At 41.4% G+C, this 21,583-nt stretch overlaps 1 long non-coding RNA gene across 1 annotated transcript in view; it reads right to left on the minus strand.

Annotated features, from left to right (window-relative positions):
- The window catches only part of LOC110359241 (uncharacterized), a 75,915-nt gene that overhangs the window by 29,676 nt on the left and 24,656 nt on the right, over positions 1–21,583 (minus strand). The window contains exon 3 of the long non-coding RNA XR_010467370.1: positions 17,722–17,845. This is a non-coding gene — a long non-coding RNA (uncharacterized LOC110359241). The remainder of the gene's footprint in view (positions 1–17,721; positions 17,846–21,583) is intronic.

A 21,583-nucleotide genomic window follows, 5' to 3' on the forward strand; every position in this document is an offset into this window, starting at 1 on the left:
CAACTGCTAACTTGGGTGCAAAGCACAACATGCCCAAATTGTGTTCTTAAGATCGTCTTTCCCTCCTAAAAGACTACATGAAATACCACACAACATCAGACAGCACTTCAGTCACGCCAAAACTCACATGAAATCCAAACAGATCTAAAACCCCACTCTGAGGAGAGACAAACTTTGAGGAACGGTGGCTCTGACAAGCAATTCCATCCACTACTGCACTGCATGCTAGGAACGGAAAAATTATGTATTCCAAATACCTCCACAAAAACAGATTAAAGCAATTCTCTGAATCCTGTAAGAACCAAAACCAGCCATAAAGAAAACGACTGTTAATTTAAACCATTTTTTAGCTTCATTTGTCTACAGCTACACTTTCATAGTTCAATACACAAAAACATTATGACATATGCAAATCTGATATTTTCAGGCAGGAAAGGTGAAATCCCTATATATGAAAGGTTGAAGTCTGATCTCTAAAGGAAGCTTGCAGCTCATTTCTGTCATCCATCTTTCTCTCCTTGATTCAACAAGAACACCCACAGCTTAAGGGAAATTATGATTTTGTCCAGGAGGAAAAGAACAACAGACCTCTGCAGATTGAGCCAAAATTCACCTTTGTGGGCAAACACCCTGGTGCTTCTCAATGAAAACAAGGAGAGAGGCAGAAAGGAAAATCAGACTCTCTGTTTTTTTAGATACAAAATTTTGAAAAGAGTAATCATATACAAGTATTTCCCACTAATTGAAACACATTTCGTTTCCTTCCTTCTGTCATCTCATCTAGTCTTGGTACTGCTTTGCCGCAGTTTCTGAGGTGAATGATATTTTTCAACTGCCACTTTTGCTCTGCAGAATAAAAACATGTATTCTTTCTTCTCGCTTTTCCTCTTCACACTTATGGTGTTGTATGGTTTTCACCAGCCGCAGGTCTTAAGAGATGCCATTTACCTATTAATACTACATTCCTCAGGTCCAATAGGCTAAAAGCACATTAATTTTTGTTAAAAAACAAAACACTTTTTTCTTTAAACTATTCTTAAACGTATTTTGCTCTATTGGTCTGGGATGCTGAGAGCCTTTGAATTACTCTTTCAAATATACAATTGTTCACATCCCATAGTATCGCACCTTTCATTTTAGGGTGGTTAATGATGGGAACATTTCTCTGGCTGCGGCTCTCCAAACAGCACCAGCAGCAGAACCGTGGCCAAGTGCATCCTCTACCTACAACTGAGCTCTCCGGCCACCTGGCAAACTCAAGTTCAGAAGCTTGTAGCACAACAAACCCAAATGAACAGGGCTCGGAGGACAAAGTTCATCACGCAAAACCTCAGGAGCACTGGGAGCTCCCACCTGTGAAGGCACACAGCACATCCACGTACAAACCTCAGAGCAGGTTGCTATGAGTATATCCATTAAAAAGAGTTGACAGCTGCAGAAGAAGTTCCCTAAAGTGATCTTCTGCAACATTTAAAATGCATCAGAATTAATAATACCTGCGATTTCATCCAAAAATCCTCACAAACCAAACATTCTGTCTATAGGAGGCAGCAGGAAACCAGCAAAGCACTCCATTTTAACAATGCTTTGGGGGTGCAAATGCTTTGTATTTTCTTTTAAAATGCTGAGTTGCCTAATTGAAATGCAGCTCATACAGCACCCGGGCTGACTTCTGGATCACTAAGAAATTGGTCCGATTTGAAAATGTCAGGATCTGGTTAGCAATTCAAATGACCACAGTGGTAATTACGGCTTTTCATGTTCCAGCATGTTGCACTGCATCAAAACTGACACAAATGCCTGGTTTTGTAATATCACAGCATGGAAATAAATGTCCAAAATGATATGAAAATGTACTAGTAAGAGATTAATAACTGTTCTTCTAGGAAGAAAGATGGCTCTTTTCAACCAGTATATTTTAAAAACCCTTCTCTGATAGCATCTCTCCTTGAGGGAAACTGAATTATATTATCACTCATAAGATATAATCATTTCTGTCAGCACCAGTCAGAATATTTGAAGGAAAAGAGGAGGAGAAACAGGGAAGGGTTGGGGAAAAATAGTGCAATCTTATTTATAAGTCCAGAGAGATACTACTTAAAGGTTCCCCTCCAGCATTTTGTTCTGTCTCCCACCAAGCAGACTAGAACGTATTTCAAGTGTTTTATTTTGATCATAAAGTGGGGGAACTATGTGGATAGGGAGCAATGCATCATGAGCGATGTGCTCAGCTCTACAATCTTTGGTACCAATGTGTCATTTTGAAATATGGGCCTAAAGCAATATGCATAAGGGAAACTCTTTTTCTTTTTCAGGGAAGAAGGAGGAATAAAAGGTCTTTTGAAATCTAATGTGCCCCCAGAAGTCTGTTTATGAAATAAAATGTATGAAGCAAGCAACGTATTTAGTAGTTCTCTTGTGCAGCAGCCAAACCACACACCAGAGTCACTCAAGTGCCTTCTGGCTACAGAATGGTTTAAACAGAGATCAACACATGGTACTTCTGCCTTTTGCACAAAGTCCATGGGGTGGAGATACCAGTCAGCACATCCCATGAGCAGCTTCAGTTCTGTTTTGTCATCTGATAGATCACGAAACATGCTCTTTAATTGCATACATGACTGAGAGCACAATGAAGAGACTTGTGCAATGTTCTCCCAGCCTGACTTAAGCATCAGAGGAAGGTCCGCACTTTCTCTGCAGCCTCTTTTCTTTCCACTTGGCTAAAAGGTTGGGTGTCCATGTGTTTATCCATGAAGATGGAGAGATTTTGTGCTGGACACTACTCTCCTCCCACCAGTAGTGTTGCTGTTTCATGGGGTTGTTTTTGACCTACCAGCCTTCCTACAAGAGGCTGCTGAGTTAATCCTACACAGTCCATTTCCCTGTCTCAAGTACAAGTGCAAGTCTTCAAGGAATGCAAATTCCACAACAGAGTTCAAAACCGTACCCATGGAGAAATACGGCTTTTACTGTTGGAGGCGCAGTAATCATATACCCTTTCCTTAATTAAAGCAATGTAGCCTAGAAAAGATTTTGCAGGAACTAACACTTCATATAGCTCATTATCTGGGGTAATTTATTAGGCACATCTTTTCTTTTGAACATGTGTGCACATTTTATCTGTATTTTCTCTAAAATTACACATGCACATGAGGTACAAACAATACACCAACACACACCAGTGATCAAAACTTCCAAACCGTCATTATGTGGTTTGACTGGACTATTGACTTGGACTTCAAAGAGCTCCAAAGGCATTAGGAAATGAAAGATATTTGCACGCAGGGGGGAGGCTGCAGCGTATTGTACACAAGCCCATATGCCAGAGACTCCCCTGAGCTTCCATCCTCTGTCACTACACAAACTCAGCTGGCAGCTTTTTTCTCAAACTTATTTACTGCAAAGGCAACATCTTACAGTATTTTGAACGCAACTTCTACGTCATTGAAAAAACAACCATATTCAAACCTCTCATTTACATTTAATGAAAACATTACAAGAAATAAGAAACAACACATCCTGAAAACATTCAAGACTAAGTGCCATACAACACATGAATCAATTTAGAGCAGCAGGAGAAACTGGCTGCCTGCCTTATTTCTACACGACTAAAGTGGTGTTAATACTCACTGTTACCCAAAGAATGTTTTCCGACATTTTCAGGAGGAAGGTAAATTGTGCACAGAACTGCCTGTTAACTTTGCAGCTCCTTCCAGACTTGGGAGGAAGAGAACTACAGCCAAGGCTGCAAAATAAGCTCCAGCATCACTGCCATGCTCAGCCAATCCTTTCATACCACCTCAGCAAGAAAACAAGGTCTTACTACAGTATAACGTGAACTACCACAAAAACTTCACCTTCTCTATTGCATGAAAATAACACCACGCAAAAATATACTAACCAGTAACTACACAAGGGAAATCAATTAACTACTATTCCACCACAATTAAAAAAAAAAAAAAGAAAGAAAAAAATAATCTAGGGTCCAGTCCTGTTTAACATCTTTACTGATGATTTAGATGAGGGGACTGAGACCATCATCAGCAAATTTGCTGATGACACCAAGTTGGGAGGGAGTGTCGACCTGCTGGAAGGCAGGAGGGCTCTGCAGAGGGATCTGGATAGACTGGAAAAATGGGCCCATTCCAATGGGATGAAGTTCAACAAGGCCAAATGCCGGGTGCTGCACTTTGGTCACAACAACCCCCTGCAGCGCTCCAGGCTGGGCACAGAGTGGCTGGAGAGCAGCCAGGCAGAAAGGGACCTGGGGGTACTAATGGACAGGAAGCTCAACATGAGCCAACAGTGTGCCCAGGTGGCCAAAAAGGCCAATGGGATCCTGTCCTGTATCCGAAATAGCGTGGTCAGCAGGACAAGGGCAGTGATCCTTCCCCTGTGCTCTGCATTGGGGAGGCCACACCTGGAGTATTGTGGTCGGTTCTGGGCCCCTCAGCTCAGGAAAGAGATTGAAGTGCTGGAGCGGGTCCAGAGAAGAGCAACAAGACTGGGGAAGGGACTTGAACCTATGGGGGGAGGCTGAGGGAGCTGGGCTTGTTTAGTCTGGAGAAGAGGAGGCTTAGAGGTGAGCTCAGCACTCTCTAGAACTACCTGAAGGGCAGTTCTAGCCAGGTGGGGATTGGTCTCTTCTCCCAGGCATCAGCAATAGGACAAGGGGCCATGGGCTTCAACTCTGCCAGGGGAAATTTAGGCTGGCTATTAGAAAGCAATTCTTTGCAGAGAGAGTGGTCAGGCATTGGAATGGCTGCCCAGGGAGGTGCTGGACTCACCGGCCCTGGAGGTTTTTAAACTGAGATTGGACATGGCACTTAGTGCCATGATCTAGTCAATGGACTGGAGTTGGACCAAGGGTTGGACTGGATGATCTCTGAGGTCTTTTCCAACCCAGTCGATTCTGTGATTCTGTGTAACTGTTGGAGCACAGACCTTCTCCAATCAGGCCTCAGCATTAACAGAGCCCATCACAGGACACAGGCTCCTGAGTGTGAGTTACAAACAGTCATAGTACTAGTAATTAAAAAAGAAAAAAGGCAAACAGGCAGACTGGATTCCCAGTAGATGAACGCAGTCTAACAATTTACAACGAACACATGTTTGAAGTCAACTTCAAGTAATATGCTAACAAGAATTATGTGCATCTGTTTCATGCTCCCTGAGAATAATGCCATCAAAACTGAATTCAAATGTTTCAAAGCTACAGAGATTCTGAGTGTGTCTTTGACTAATTAAAATTAACCACATTACTGAGGTCACAAGCTCAGCCCTTTGGACATAAGCAAATTCTGGCTAAGGTCACTTCATCAAGCAAAATAATGAATGTCTGTGTTCAAAAGGCATGAACAATACATTTTTTTAATTAACATATTACTGGATTGAGGGAGATTTATGGAGTTATTTGAATGCTGGAAGACCCACAATAGCACTCTTCAGTCATAATACTACAGAGACATAATAATATGCAATAAAATTAAAAAAAAAAACAGGTCAACACTAGAACATCAGCTGAATTACTAATAAGGCTAAAATAGTGTTTGATACAGAAGCAAACTAATTTTACTAAAGAATATCAATTAGCTTTCATTTTCTTTAAAATTCAAATAAACAAAAAAACGAGTAGATTTAACTCTGGTTTGAATACATGTTGCTGAGGCTGTAGCATCTTTCAAGTTCCTTACATAAATTACAGATATACTTTTCCTAGGCCAAATGTAAAAGGGAGCAGAGAATCAGAACTAGTCTCTAAACAGACAGCTCAAAGCACCGCAACGAGTTAGTTTTTTTTCCAGTCTTCATTTTTCTATAATATAATATAAAATGGGGAAATTAAGATCACGATACAGAAAATAAAGATTGGGATTCTCAGACTGCACTATGCAGGAATAGACCAGTAACGGTGCTGTACCGGACAGGAGGTGCTGGGAGAGCTGAGCCAAGGTGTGCAATTCTCTGCAGTTGCCCCTGCACCAGCTGCTCCACTTCTCAGTGCAATCAGTTCCCTATGGGGAGGAGCCCCTGGGTATCACTGCAATACAAATAAATGTTTAGGTGAGAAAGTAACAGTTTTAAGGTCCATTATTTCCTTTGCAAAGCATGGAAATCCTTGCTGAAGCATTCCCCTTGGGATCTGTTCCTGTCTGCACACAGATTTACTCACTGTGTTCCAACTGTCCCACATGACTATAGGCGATTTGTTTTTTTTAAGCATATTGGCACTAAAAAGTCTGAAACCTACTAAATGAAAATAATCTTCTTATGTCACAAAATAAAAGTCCCCTTATTTTACCAGACACTGAGCTGATTATTCTATGAATAAAGCTAATCAGTGTAATTACACAGTTTAAAAGCACATGCTGTGGACCCACAGACCATCACAGACAATACTCCTCTAGGTGCCAGCTGTGCTTCAGATTTGCTAAATTAGAGTTTGCTGTGAAGTTCTTTTAAAAAAAAAAAAAAGAATAATTTAAAACTAATGTACTTTCAAATTCAATTATATAAAAAAAAAGATTTGGAAGAAGCTTCCTACCACTTGCTTTCCAACCAGAACATTTTGTCATAATCTTACAATTTTGAAGATGAAGCACAAGAATTTCACGCATTGTGGTGCTACGTCAGAAAAGAGCTGGATTTAGAAACAGAGCCCACTCAATTGCCCTGAGAAAGCCAATCAGCCTTTTATTAGACTGCTACACCACAGGCATTATCTCCGCCATGTAATATTTTAGCATTGATAAGGCTGCCAAAGGCTTCTATAACCACAGAAATATTCAGGGTTTGTTGGTTTTTTTTGAAGAAGTAACCCACAAGGTACCCAGCAGCTTTATCTAATTAACTAGAAAGAGATCAAAGTGTATTACTGTCACTTCTACAGAGAGCATTTTAAGAGAGAAAAATGGAAGGGTCAGTGTGATCGCCTTTTTCTTTTTATGCCCTGTGGCAGGCAAAATTTCATCTAAGATTCTCCAAGAAATTCATTGTCTATGATCCAAGAATACCAGCTTTACCTTTACCCAGTTAATCCAGCTCTAAACTGAAGTATCAATAACATTCTCTTGCATTTAGGTTCAGCAGCTCCAGGTTGAAAACCACTTGGACATTTCTGGCCTGGTACCCTGCCCTCAACAACCGCATCTGACGCCCATGCAGAGCCTCTTGGCTGCTCGCTTCCCCGGCCATCTGTCCATGTGGCATCCTGCCCGCTTACCGGGGGACGTGCCAGTTTTACTAGGGCAGAAACGCCAAGAAGAGGTGGTTTGAAATGCGCAGCCAGCACATTAAGTCATTGCCATCTTGCCTTAACGCCCCCACCCCATCAGCTCAGGGAAGGCAAGAGCAGCCACACCAGAAGAGGCCAGAGGTCCATACAGAGTCCTCTCCCACTCCTGACCCAGGTCATTAACACCTGCCCTAAAACAAAACAAGAGCATCAGGAGCTCAACAATTACAAAACAACCTGCTCATCAAAAGCCTGGGAAGGTTTCAGCTGAGAACAGGCATATGGGCTTGTCTGCAGAAAGTGCTATAAACCCCCGAGTGAACCCTCTCAGTTAAAAATGGAAATGCCTCAACACTGTTTAACATGTAAAGCAAATTAAAGCCACTCCAGCTCTGACGCAGTGCCTGTATAGAGAGGTTTAACACATTTAATTCAATACACAGTTGAAATTAATTTGAAACTACTTTACTGTGTTGTTTTATGTGTTTTCTTATCTCCACAATGGAGACAAGCTTTAAACTGAACTGTTTTACTCCCAGAATATGATTAATAAGGATGAAAATACAACTAGTTCTTCTGTAGCTTCATTCCTGTGAATGTTAAAACCCTGAGGAATGAACACTAGTGCTTAATTTTCCTGCCTGTCCCCATAAGTCTTGACATGCCTCCCTCATCCTAATACAAAACAGTGAACAGAGAAACCACCCACAAGTCTGAAGCCTTCATGGTATGGGTAGGGAATCTTTTGACTGGAGAGGTGACACGGCCTGTGGTGAGGATGGGGACACACATGCGTGACAGAAGCCAATTCCACTTGGTAACAACGTAGGTGAATTTAAATGGAATCAGGAACAACTGTAAATCATTTCCCACTCATGTTTAAGGAATCAGTGAGGAAAGAGGAGGTTGCAGACTGCAGGAATTGTACTGGGAGGACTTGCCCTTGTGCCACGTTTCACAGCACTGCTGTAGCCTCAGAGCCATCTGACAGACAGGCCCTACATCACTGGCACACACAGAGCACGGATTAAAAATTAGCCTCAAGGCTAACGGCAACAACACAGGACAGAGCAAACCACACAGCATTAAAAAGCAAAGCTGCTGGAGTTCCAATCCACACACGGGGTTCCTCTGAGGAGGTGAGATCCAGCCAGCGCACATAAACACAACTGACCTTTTTTGGCAGAGACGCAATTTTTGTAAATACATTTGATTTCCCCAGTTATATGGCACACAAAGGTGCCAATTTTGAAACACATTTGAACACTGAGTACAAAACACATGCTTTCCAGCCCTGAATTATGAATTCTATCCTATTTGGACAAAGCCCATTTGGGAGAGAAAAGAAAAAAGAAAATAAAAACCACCACACACACACAAAAAAAAAAAAAAAAAAAAAAACACAACAACAAAAACACAACACACAACCACACACCTCTTAGTTTTTCCAATCAGAACAACTTACCTTCTCAGCACTTTTCCTTATGACTTCATCTTAGTCTCTCTCCCCATCTTTCCCCCACCCTTCCCACCCCAAACTCCTGTCCAGCTCTCAGATAAACTAAGGCCAGAATTCCTAAATACAGGCACCTGCATTTCCCAAGTCAGCTACAACAGCTACAACAGCCACAGACCCAGCTGCTGCACCAGACAGAGATGGTGATTTGAGCCCACCAAGTCAGACGCACCAGCTACAGGAAGTTCACTGACCCCATGGCACTAAGAGGACTTGCCTCAAGAACACAACAATTCCCATTTCCACCAGCTGATCCCATCTTCTTCTCATGAGAGGGGCCAGCACTTCAAATCAGAGGATTTAATGTTAAATAATACCAGAATACTTAGTATTTGCATTATTAGGTGCATTAGCACAAAGCAAATGTCTTGTTTGTACCACGCAGTAGTTGCCATTATTTATGGATGCATTTCAGCTCCTTGCTACAGATAACTGAGTGTTATTGAAACATCTGAGTGGTGTTAGTTAAAATGCACTTCCTACCCTAATTCTTTGTGGAAGATACAAGAGCTGTCAAAAATGCATTTGTATTATAGTTCTAGCCATGAAAAAACATTTAAGTCTTGCCACAATTGTTTATATTTTCAGGCAGGCCAACTATCCTAACTCATCACCAGTCAATTCTGATACCCTCCGCGCTTCCATAGATCCCAAAACTCTCCCCTTCACGCAACCGGATGCCAGTGCCCCACAAGATCCCCCGTGAGCGGCAGACAAAGGATGTACACGTGCCCTTACTGAGCAACTCGGTTCTTCTTTAACTGAACGTCTTCACCTGTTTTCAACTGGTGTGCTAGAACAGACAGGAGACAAAAGTCTCTGGGACTTCCCCAGTTAGTTCAGTAGGTAACCAGGGTGTTTGCAGGCAGCTTAAAACCAGGGAGGCTCATCTAATGTGCAGTCAGTACCAAGCTGAGCTCTTGAGCCCTAGGAGGAGGACATTAGAAAATGGCTTTCTTCCCCTGCCTTCTCTCAGCTCTGCTCCCAGTTATTTGATGGGACAAGCAGAGCTGACCTTGACCCACCTCTGAAAAGCAAGCACGGGATCTTCACTCACCTCTTCAAAGAGGCAGCAGAACCCCAATGTGTTCCTTCCAGTGCCGCCTGCTCAGGAAGGAGTCAGCATGCTCACTGGGCCAGGGTGTATTTATCATTCAGTGTACATGTTGTTCAATTTGTGCATATTTTCCTGCAATATCTGTATTTATCTTCCATTTGAGAACTTGCTGCGCATTAAGCTAAATTCCTTCCATTCTTGCTATTTCTACACTATAATTACATTACAGATTTCATAAGCCAAAGCTGTGAAAAGTAACACTCTGCTCTATTTGAACAGGAGCAGATTATGCTTGCTCAACATTCTATAGAATTTGTTTATGTTTGCGTAATTTGCAAACCGTTGTGGGGAAAGGGGATTACTGTAACCATCATGTTTGTTTAGTTTTTAAAGTGCTTGTTTCTCCACCGTGTAGCCGATAACATCTGTAGTCATCATGCCTTAGTACTCTGAGCCTCCAAGACACATAATTACAACAGAGAGCAACAAGATAAGGCTTGTTGGAATATCTTGGCTGATCCATTCTCCTGCAAGCACAAGATTCTCAAGTACTACTTTTTATTGCTACCCTGCTCAGCTTAGTTTCTCAAGTCCCAGAAATACAACCTCTCACCATTTTCTTTTGACAGCTTTTAAGTTTGCAGAAATTCCTCTTCTTGCTCCCCAACAAAAAAGAGGAGGGAGGATTCCTTATTCTGGGAAGCAATGGCAGAGTCCCAGGTTGGGCAGGGACTGAGCTGTGTGTGCTCTTGAGTCAAAATTCCACTTTCCTGCTTGCTGAGGACTTCACTGTCTTTCTTCCACACAAGAGAGATCTCTTTCCCCACCACCTGGGACACATGGATCTTTAGGTGACCTTCTCATTGTTAAACAAAAGCTTTGGAAGCCCTACCTATGGCTCCATCCTTCATGGAGCCGCACCCCAGCACAGAGCTTGGCAAGACTGCTGCTGGAAGGTTCCCTCTGAGAAGGAAATCATGTGCGTGTACTTCGGATGGAAAAGCATCCCAGTTCACAGTAGCATAACCCTCTGTAAAGCACCTGTAATCACATTATCCAAGCTAGAGATTTAACTGAAACATCAGCAAAAAAGCCCATTGAGAAAAAAACCACCAGAATACTGCATCTTTTCTGGACACCTGGTTTCTTGTATGAAAAATGAGAGTCATTCTGTCCAGTGATGTCGTTCAGAAGGATTAAGTATTGTGCGCGCACACACAAAATGACAACTTTGACAAACAGAGGTACCAGAACAAAGTCACACTGGCGCTACAAAGTACGCAGAGCTAAGTGACACAGAGCTGCACGTCATCGCCTGGTAAGGGCAGCAACACAGAGTGCAGGAGATGCCACCACACTATACAAAACCAGACATTAATCCAGGGCATCCATTAACCACAGATGAGTGGGGGGAAAAACCTAACTCAAAAGGATGTATAAAGCCTCTATTCAAAAGGTTTAATAAAAGAATTATTGAAGTATGAACCAAACTCATCAAGTATTAAGGCAGCAAGCAAGCCACTTCTAATGGAACAAAAGCAACTTTTAAAAGCTTTGCAAAGCAGCAGCTTATTATTGTATCTAGATAGGTCTCTAAACACAACACCGAGCTAAAAAATGGAACAACAGATGTGGCAGTATTCTGACATCGGGCCTGCGAGAGACTACAAGAGCCAACGGCATGGAACAAGCACTGGTGGAAAAACACAGGAAGCAAGGACTGTATACTGATTGATACATCAAGGACAGAGGGATTGATACAGGATGGATACATCAAGGACGGGGGTTATTTGGGATAAACCAAAAAATGCTTTTACAGTAGCAACGTTAGTGGGAGTGCAAAATATATAACTTAGGTAATGTCTAACTTAGTAAATCAGCAATGCTTGAGCAAGCATCCTAGAAAGTATAAGCATCCTAGCAAGTATAAATACAAGCCTGAATTTGTAATAAGTGTCTCTCATTGCACCTTATTGGGAGTCCGTGCCTCATTCGCTACAAACAGATTCCTGGTAGAAGCAGGAACGTGTGTTTCATCTCTCTCAAAAATCAGAGAAGTATAACAGTGGACAGCCCTGCTGCTGCTCAGAGCTGTTTGCAATGGTGTTGCAATGGTGTTGGAAACAGCACCGTCAAGGGCAGCGTGAACAAAAGGCATTTTGCTGCACAATCGGTATTTTGAGAGAGCAGAAAGGACGGCAAGGCTGTGGGGTGCACTGGAACACAGAGGGCGCAGCAGCTTCAGCGTGACCCTCGGAATATCTGGGGGTCCCTGACTGCAGCAAACTCCCTCTAACAACAGTACTTTTTCAGTCAGGTAAAAGACTCGCATCCACCACGCTTTTAAACACCTTTGTTCTTACTTGTGCTCCTTAGAAATTAGAAACAATGATTTGCACCTTCCTGGATATAACTGACAAAATAAAATATAATAAAAGTACAATAAAATCTAAAATTTCCACCTACTGTTAATGGAAGCAACCCAGGAGAAAACTCCATTACTTAGCAGAGTAACCTGCTACAGCTCCTACCTTTTATTCTCTTCATGTCTTATTATGATGATTTGGATTTTGCAGTCTTTCCTCCAAGGAAATTCTTAATATGAAGGGTGGAAAGCTAGTGAAAATAAAGATTAATGTATAACATACAGAAAATGTTCCTTCTAAGCAATATCTCCATGGACTACATTTTCACTCAGACACCTCATTCTTTCCTGCAGAGAACATGAAAACTTGGACTAAATATATCTAACCCCACTGGATAGTTTGGGTCGGAAATATTGTTTCAGTAATCATAAACCTATTAATATCGGAGAAGAACTGCTATTACACTACAGTAATACTATGCTGCCAGAAGTAATTGCACATCAGTTAGCGTACAGCCCCTGTAAGAAATGTCCACGTTACTATACAAATTACCTCTTTAAAAATAAAAATTAAGCTTTTATACCTCCCTCTAATAACAACAGTAAAGGTCCTTAGTGCATTTAGAACAGTTTAAAAACTCAAATTTTCCAGTTTTAAATGACTTGAAACTTGACCCAGCAGCTGAGCAACAAAGACATTTAGCTGCTGTAATTACAAGGAACTTTGTTAGAACAAATGCATATGCCTAGAAAAATCTACTGTCCATTTTAAGAAACATCATCTTAGAGCAGGCACTAGTCCAGCTGTCCCCAACACCCAGCAATGGTCAAAAAGGCCAGAATTGAGCCATTCATTGTCCTGAAGTATCTCCTAAAACATAATCCAAAACTCAGGTTGCATTTAAAATTAGTGGAGTTAATAAAAACAAACACAAATGAACAAAAAAATCCACCACACACACAGAGGAGGGAGAGGGGAGAGGGGAGAGGGGAGAGGGGAGAGGGGAGAGGGGAGAGGGGAGAGGGGAGAGGGGAGAGGGGAGAGGGGAGAGGGGAGAGGGGAGAGGGGAGAGGGGAGAGGGGAGAGGGGAGAGGGGAGAGGGGAGAGGGGAGAGGGGAGAGGGGAGAGGGGAGAGGGGAGAGGGGAGAGGGGAGAGGGGAGAGGGGAGAGGGGAGAGGGGAGAGGGGAGAGGGGAGAGGGAGCTGGGCGGTGGGTTTGTACTGTTCTCTTAGTGAAACAAGATGGCAAAAAAGCAAGCCACAATGTTAAGTAAAAAAAAATAAATTTCAGGTGCTAGCTTATATTTTAAGACAGACCTAATTAAAATCAGGGTGACATTCAAGACTGGAAAAAGTTCCAATCTTCTTATTCTTTCAGTTGAAACAATTCATGGAAGTTGGTACAAATCTTTCTAGAATGTGGCCTAAAATGATACTATTTTGGAAAATAAATAATCTTTGTTCTGCCACTGCTACAGTTTCTTAGCTGTGTATACAGCCTTCCTAATATTATCTCAATTTAAAAATATATCTAACTGGCTTCGTTCCCAAAAAGATGACCAAAAACTCATTAAGAATTCTGAATTAGCATGACAGACATTAACACCTACATGTGATAAAAATGAATTTGTTTATTCTGCGAGACAGGGTACCAATTCGTTGCACACATTGACTTTCTAAATTTAAAGGAAATGTTCTAACTCTTACGGCAGAAGTAGAAAAAAACCTATCCAAGCAGAAATCACCAGCTGAGTATCTTAAATAAACCAAATCCCTTACTATTTCTGCCATGGCTTCTCTCCAAACTGGCCATCAGTTTAGTTTCTCAGTTTAACCCATCCAGTTTCTAAAGTTGGCTTTGGGGTTGGTTTTTATTTTTTCCCATGCTTACCATAAGTAAACTTAATATATGCTGCCATTAAACAAAAGCAGCCTCCTTAAATGACAGCCTCATTTATCATTAGAACTCAGGGATCCTTGAATCAATCTAAACTGAATAAATCATTAGCCTTTCCTACTCTAAACACTAAACAAAGGAACTTGGAACTCAGAAAACAAGAGATGCCCTGAGGGCCACATTCAAGATGGTGGTGGGAATGGCCCCAAAAGTCAGATCTAGAGGTTCCTGGGAGCCACATCGCTGGTTGTTCAGAGGAATCGAAGTCTCTGAGCACAGGAAACGCCCAGTGAATCGTCACAGGGTGGGCCCACGTGGCCACAACCTCTTCTGCACACACAGCTCCATTCTGCATCTGTCCCATTTCTGCACCTCAGCTTCTCCTCCTTTAAAGATGTTAAGGTCCTCCAAGTAGCACATGGTTTATCTCTTTTAAAGCAAAGCAAGCATTTCATACCTATGTACCTGAACAGATTCCTTAACAATTCTGTATAGATAAAGTCAAAATAGTGAAGATATTCAACATCTGCAACAACAATTCTCATGCTACATTCAGCCTAGCACATCCTGGGATACAGGCCAGCAGAGAACTGAAGTTATTGACACACTAATGGGGAGGGGAGGGGAGGGGAGGGGAGGGGAGGGGAGGGGAGGGGAGGGGAGGGGAGGGGAGGGGAGGGGAGGGGAGGGGAGGGGAGGGGAGGGGAGGGGAGCTGTGTGCTGCACAAGACTCCAAGAGAACAATGTGGCCATGGAAACACCACCACCTCCAATTCGAAATAGGCCAAACTGCCCTGCAGAAAACCTGATGGTTCCTAAAAGACCCAACAGGAAACCTTCTGGAAGGACGTTTACTGAACTCGCTTCACAATGCAGGTTTTGCAGCCCTAAGAAAAACCAATATGGTTTGCAAGCTTACTCCATTCCAATAACCAAAAGGAGTCATTTTTGACAGAATATCTTTACTCAGACAATAGGAAGCACAGGCTTACTAGATAGATTTATTTCCTGAGCTACATGGAAACACCAATCAAAACTTCTTTCAAACTGCAGTGAACTGTTATCTGTGCTCCATCATTTGTTTCCCCATTGGAATAAAAGCTCAGTCACTCAAGCCCAGTTTCTAACAGTTACTCTAAGCAATGGTTCCTGTCATCTGAACATCAGGATCAAAAGCAAGATAGTCCGAGTCCACAGACACAAATGCAGGCAGACTATACAAAGCAACCACACTTAACACTATCACATGGTGGAGCATGGAAATAATAAGTGACACATCAAAGACAGTTTCCCAGCTGTAAAAGATTCTCTTTTTTAATTCATCAGCTCATTCAACTGCCACATTACTTTGGTACAGTTCACATTCAATACAAAGTAATCACAAGTGTTTTACTGGACTAAATATGGAATAATTTGTAGCAATTTGATCCAGAAGACAATAATAAAGGCCTTAATATCGCCTTTTCTGTTATTAGAAAGCACTTTTATAATAAAAACAAAGTTTCTTGACTTGCAGTAATTCACCATTTGGTCCTAATGTACTTAAATGGAAAAAATCCTTAGAGGTTTCAAAAAGCCCAAAATAGAGAAACATCTGCTAAAATTTAGGTGCAGCTGTTTAGCTAAGAGGTCCAATGCTAGAAAAGCCAGTATTTAAAGCTCCCTCTGCAATCAATAAAAAAATCTATTAAAAATGTCATGGAACAGGGTGAAGTATTTGTCCAGGTTCAAAGTCTCTCCCCTCCCCCCCACCGGCCAAGCACTGACATCTTGTGGTCATCAAAACGTGGAGGGATTTTTTAATTTAGTGTCACACAGGTGTTTCTGTTGAAGTCCAACCAGGCCATAGGTTGCTGCTCTTCCAAAGCAGACATTTCAGTCATAACAATAAAGGTCCCCAAAGCAAGTTAATTTGGGGTACAGGAGGCCTGCTGTATTTCCTGCTTAGTCACTGCACTTCAGTGGTGAACAAAATGACTTTATGTTAAGCCTATTACCATCTTTAGGCTTTTTTTAATAACTCCATACAGATTTGTGTGTAAAGCATCTTACATGGCATCACTACATTGTGTCCCTGCTTGGGGAAACCTGACACTTAAATAGAAGACCAAACCATGTGACACCAGCATCATTTCAGGCCAGGGGACTACAAATGTACATGGATATAATCCCCAGCCACAGTGAGAGGTAGTGTTCTCAAGTTGTTAATTTAATTTTTTAATTGAAATTTAAATGAGACAGACAAATTTCAGTGTTTTCAGCAACAGCAATCAACCACTAAACCTGTAGCAGGCAGGTAACATTCCTGCTGAAAAGGACGTGGACTGTTAAGAAAGTTCTGTTTGTTACTGTACCCCACAGCAGTCTGAGCATACAAAAAAAAACCACCTGCACAAACAGTGAAAACAAATATAAGAGACTCAAACACAAAGCTTATATCTCCCTGCCTAATGCAACGCAGTGCCTGTGAACACAATGCGTATGATAAACTACCTTACTTAAACCAGAGGATAGAGTTAAAGGGTTGATTTAACACAGAAAAGAGAAGAGATGTTACACCTTCTTCCTGTTACCCAAATCAACAACCACAGCAAAGTTATAGACTGCCACGTTTCAGACACTATAACCTCAATATTTCTTGTAGGGTCAAAGATATACAGATACTAAAATACCTTTTGGTTGATATAGTCACTTGGAGTATAGACCTACCTGTTTACTACTTGGCATGGGGAAGAACAAATGTTTTGTGCAGTGCTCCATTTTCAGGCCAGGGATGTTACAAAACTCAACTCCAGACAGCTCTCCCCCAAAAGCAGCCAATTTCCTTTACCACAAAAACTTCATGAACAGGCAATTTACTTACACAACCAGGACAACTTCTGCATGAATAATAACTTAAGTAGATGAGGACTTCTCTGGTGGGAAAGGAGATAGCTGGGGAGCACAAGAGATTTGAAATCACATGAAGCATAAAGGAAGGGTGGCTCCTGTGAGTTCCACAGTATAAGAACTAGGGAAGATCAAGTGAAACTTGAGGGGAAGCACTAAACAACACCACAGAAATGGTAATTAACTACACAGTAAGTCACCTCTGGAACTTCTTGCTGCAAGGCCCTGTGGGTGCTCATAGCTTATGTAAATTCTAAAACCAAGCAGATGAATTCACATGGCTCAGGAAGGATCTGAAGCCCCAGACAGCAGACAGAGGCATTTCTGAAGAACGTCCCTGTGTCCTTGCCCTGTTCCTGTCCTCACCCCAGGTGTGAATCACCGGCCTGCGCTGGAAACAGAGAACAAGCTCAAGGGATCTTTCATCTCTCCTGGTACAGCCCCATGTTGCTGGTTCTCCTTCAGGGAGAGCCAGTGGAAAAATGCACAGAGCTGGACCTAACCAGGATGAAACATGTATCTCTCCGCTGATTTTTCAGATTAACAGCAATGGAATGAGACAACAAATTTTTTAATTAGCTGGGTCAAAAGAAAATGGCTTGTCACAGTTAACCTTACTGCTGCATAATGCACATCTGTGAGCGCAAACACTACCCAGAATATCCAAGTGACTTTTAAAAGACTTTTATGGATATTCCACTTTCAAAGGATGTTGGATGAGATCAATGGACGCCAACCGAGATCATTATGTATGACTTACCTTGCCCATTTCCTTCCTTTTCTGCCTTTGAGGCTCTTTTAGTGCACTGAATGTCTTTCTGGGGAATTTCATTTAATATCTTGGCAGCATACTCAATTCCTCCTGTCAGATCCTTGAGGCAGTCCTATAAATAAAGGGTAGAATGCTTTATTACTAGAGTCAGCAAAAGAATTGTGCACAATGATGTCCTTACTCATACCACAATGTTATTAAAATGTGCATACTGTTTCTGTGGTTCAGAGGCAAGGGGAGTCAAGCAATTGTAACTTAATGGCTTCAGTTCCCTCTTCTCCTAGATATATGTGTAACACTTGGTATTTTTAATCCTGCTCCACACGAGCCACCATCTCTGCCTCTTCTAATTCTGTTCACTCACACAGGTCCACGTCTCACTGCTCTTGCATGAACACATACTTCATTTGCATTTAATGCTGATATGTAATTAATATCAACTGCCAACTGTGCACTTCAGGTTTTAGCAAACGGCGGCTGCTGGGACAGACAGTGCTGTGGCAGAAGGTAGAACTGGGGGCTCCTCATCAACCTGTGCGTTTCCAGCCGCCCCAGTATGCGAGAGACCTGGACAAAGTCACACAAAGCAGCAGAGTAGCTGCCTCAAAACTTTGATCCAAAGTGCAATAGGAAGCACATCAGTGCTAGATGTACTAATTTAAAACTAACCTACTTCAAAAAGGACTTCAAAGTACTTGGTAGTGCTACAGAACAGTTCATTCAGGGATGACTTACAAACACACGCTGCAGCCAGACTCGTCACGTTATCATGATGTTTATCCTGTTTGTGTGCACTATTCCTGCGGACTTACATGATAGCAAAGAATTTTAGGAGGTTGGTTTCTTTGTGGGTTTTTTTGTTTGTTGGTTTAAAACACAAACAAATAAAACAGAACATGTTTCTAACATGAGGAAAGGACTAAAACAAGACCAAAACCTACCACTTCACCACTTGGGAACTGTAGTTATTACACACACACACACACCACCCAAACACACCACACACAAACCAACAAACCACACACACTAAAAACAATGACACTACAAAAAACAGATAACTAGTATGATTTTCACTTCAGCCTACCTCCAGCTACCAATCATCTCTCACTGCAAATGTAACAAATAAAACTTGTATTTTGTATCCAAATTAAACTACTTCTCTTATTAAAATGCTCATGTAAGGAACAACAAAGGTGTCAAATAGGAAAAATATTGCTGGTCTAGGGTCTTAGCTGATCCAGATCAGTGTGACTCCACTAGACCTTATCCACTGTTCGCTCAGTGAAACTCAGTGTGTTCACATCAGTCACTTTCTCAGTATACACCACAGCATTCGAATCCTGAATTTTTAGCAGTGGATTTCCATGAGGACTTCAGTTTTAACTGAACTTGATTAAAGCAGCATAACGCAGTTCAAGTAGGGTTTACTTCTGCACATGGGCAGTTTTTGTCACATAGAGCCATAGGGAACACTAACAGTAACAAGCACTACAACCACCAATATGATTTCATCCACATTAACACCAGACTCATATGAATTTGTGATTATTGCAGTAATACAAGTAGCAGCTGCCATCCATTAACACAAATCAAAATGTGGGAAAATAAAAAGCACCATTATACATGGTTTCTAATTATTACAAGCCACACACTAAACCTGCATAAATTGACATCATTATTTGAACTGCATCCAGATTAGTTTTGTGTCTCTTCTGTAGCTTTGTGGAATGAACTGTACACTTCAGAGCAGAAAGAAAGATCTTTTCACTGGACATCTGTTGGTGGCACATGGGAACTCTAATTTCCATTTATCTTGACAACAGCTACAGAAAGGGTGTCTAAGGTTTCAAGAAAAAAAAGTCTGTAAAATGACTTCTTTAGATTTGTCTGAAAAGCCAAAAAATAACATAGATGCATGAAAACAAATTATGCATCAAAACCAATTCGAAGATTCATTTAACAACTGACAAATGCGAATATTAAACATGAGAAAGTAGGATGTTCACACAGTTCTAATATATGTATTTTTTATATACACACACAATTCATATACATATTGTTTCATAGTTAAGAATTACACAGTAGTATAGGTGGGCTGCCTTTCAGACATACCAAGTAAAAAAGAAAACCCTTTAAAATGATCTGCGTGTATTCTTAAACACAAGCATGCAATACAATTCCTCTCTGCCTTTGGAACAGGTATGAATGTCAAAGTTGGGCTGGATGTCACCGCTGCTGGCAGGACACGATGCGAGGACACTCAAGGCTGCAGAGGTCCCACTGACACCATCAGCTGTTGTTTGTGCATGATCCAGTCTGGATGGCAAGGCAAAACAGAAGGAGCCAGCAGGGAATATACCACAGAAAGGAACAGGTAAGAAGACAATTATTAGCTACACAGATACCAATTAAAAAAAAAAAAAAATAAAAAAAAAATACACAAAAAAAACCCCACACTTCCCTCCCCCCCCTTTCAAAGCAGAAGTTAAACACAAAAGTAGATTCTACAGTAAATGTGAATGATCCTGATATTAAAGAGTTGACAAGCCTTAAAAACACTTAAGATAAACTTAGACACACTTTCCTACAATATTCATATTCAGAATCAAAAAAAAAAAAAACAAACCACACCACCCAAACTTAATCCCTGTGTTTAAAATTAATTTTGCTGTATTTGGCTAAAACAGGGTCCTTTTTGCAAGAGAAAGCCAACAAAAAATAATTAAATACTTCCCACTTTTTAAAATGAACTAACCTGCACAATACTTCTACTTTCAAAATCTGTATCCACTTCTGATTTGAACCATGGAACAGCTTTAAGGAGAGAAATAACTCATTGAAAGGGGCTAGATATTTTCAAAACTTCTCTGACAGCATTCGGTACTTTCCCAAAGGCTTATTCTTCCAGTGCACAAAGCAGCTAAATCCACAGTACTGAAACACTCTCTGCTTTTTGGACCAGAAGCACCAACGTGCAGAGCAGTCCCACTGCTGGGGACTCCCACCGTGCTTCGGCAGATCTGGATTCCAACTTCTTATTTCCCCAAGACTTGCTCTCCCAAAGGAGCTACAGGAAGTGACTTGATTTCGCCTGGACTGAGCTTTAGATAACAAATAGATTTACTTGCTTCCTCTCTGTACCTGCTGATTTGGATTTCAAGGAGTGAAGATTTTAAAACTACATTTGTGCAGCACTCTGTGATTCCTGTTTGATTCCTATTGATATTTGCCAATAATCAAGTGTATAAAAAGCACTAACAGATAAAAGCCAACTGTGTTCGGCACACATCTGGGTTTACATCTGCAAGAGAACCAGTGCTGTTTAGGATCCAGATGCAAAACTGGATCTTGGGATGGTGAGAAATAGCACCCTATAGCTACAACCGCTGAGAGTGCAGGCACAGCTTCCCTCTCCTCTGAATCTGCAGGACATGGAACAAGGAAACAGACTGCTAGACCTTTACAAAAAGTTTACAAAACGGTTTAATCATAAAAGTTGTTCTACTAGATTACCCCAAACTACATATGCACTTTCAGTGACCCAGGGGAACACACCACATCAAATGACCATGAAGATTCAAGTCACAAGGTTGCTGTAAACATCCTTCACTCTCAGGTAAAACACAGTGATACGTTACCTTGACTAATTTCCCCTTACCAAGACCACATTGCCTTTCCATAATTATGAGATACACATTGACAAATGTAAGAGACAAAACGAGCCTCAGTGCAGGACACACATTCATTGGAATCAAACTAGATAGAGTATTATAAGCCATTAAATCTGGTTGGAGAACAACCAGTTGAATTATTTGTGCAAAAACAATACCATCTTGGGACACTTTCAGCT

Source organism: Columba livia, chromosome 20 (genome assembly GCF_036013475.1).
Source record: "Columba livia isolate bColLiv1 breed racing homer chromosome 20, bColLiv1.pat.W.v2, whole genome shotgun sequence".
Lineage (NCBI taxonomy): Eukaryota > Metazoa > Chordata > Aves > Columbiformes > Columbidae > Columba > Columba livia.